The following is a 1,184-nucleotide window of genomic DNA, read 5'->3' on the forward strand; positions in this document are numbered from 1 at the left end:
CCATGAAGAGTTTTAGGTCATTTTATGCTGGAAGACTCGTCAATGTTCATTCTTCAGTGTTCTGAGGGGAGAAGGCCCTCCTGCCTTCAGCCACATTTAGCTTTTTGATAACATTTAGCTTTATTCAGACATAAGCTAACATTTTGTTACAATCTGCTTCTAGCTAACTTCTTCCTACATTTAGGCTTTAGCTAACCTGATGCTATACTTAGACTTTAGCTAGAATTTAGTCTTATTTAGACCTTAACCTTAGACATTTATCTAGCTTTTTGCTCATTCTTTTGGCCTTTTTTGCTACATTTGGCTTTTAGCCAGCATTTGTTTAAAAATTCAATTAACTTATACTTTAGCTATTCATTCAGCCTTTACCAATATTTTTGCTACTTTTGTCCTTTAGCTAGCATGTTGCTACTTTTAGCCTTTAGCTAGCCTGTTGATACATTTAGCCTTTAGCTAGCCTTATGCTATATGTAGTTTTAAGGTTGAATTTAGTCTTATTCAGTAATTAGCTAGCATTCACACTACACTCACTACATTCGGCTTCTAGCTACCTTCTTGCTAGAATTTTGCTAGTATTTAGCTTTATTCAGACCCTAGCAGCATTTAGATAGCTTTTTTATATAACTTTTGGCTTTTAACTAGTCAACTACTACATTTAGCCTTTGGTTAGAAATTTGCTTCATTAAAATTTTAGCTAACCTTTTGCTACATTTTGGCTTTCTAGCCTCATGCTATATTTGGCCTTTAGGTTGAATTTAGTTTTATCCTGACATTAGCTAGCATTATTGTTACATTTGGGCTCTAGCTAGCCTATTGCTGTATTTAAGGTTTTAGCTAGTCTGATGCTATATTTAGACTTTAGCTGGAATTTAGCTTTATTCAGACCTTAGCAAGAAGTTTGCATTTATCTAGCTTTTTGCTATTACTTTTGGCCTCTTTTGCTACTTTTGGCTTTTAGCTAGTCCTCTGCTACATTTAGCTTCTGGCTAGAATTTTGCATTTAAACTTTAGCAAGCCTTTTGCTGCATTCAAGTTTTAGCTAGTTTTTTGCTACTTTTGTTTTTCCTTCATGTTCTACAGAAGCCTGGAAGGAACAAGGCTTTCACCACATTGTTACAGCAACTAATATAAAAGAAGAAAGACTTTAAATTGAAGCGGTCCAGAATCATGATGGAGTTTTGAAA

The sequence above is a fragment of the Austrofundulus limnaeus genome, unplaced genomic scaffold, assembly GCF_001266775.1.
Source record: "Austrofundulus limnaeus strain Quisiro unplaced genomic scaffold, Austrofundulus_limnaeus-1.0 Scaffold13, whole genome shotgun sequence".
Classification (NCBI taxonomy): Eukaryota; Metazoa; Chordata; class Actinopteri; order Cyprinodontiformes; family Rivulidae; genus Austrofundulus; species Austrofundulus limnaeus.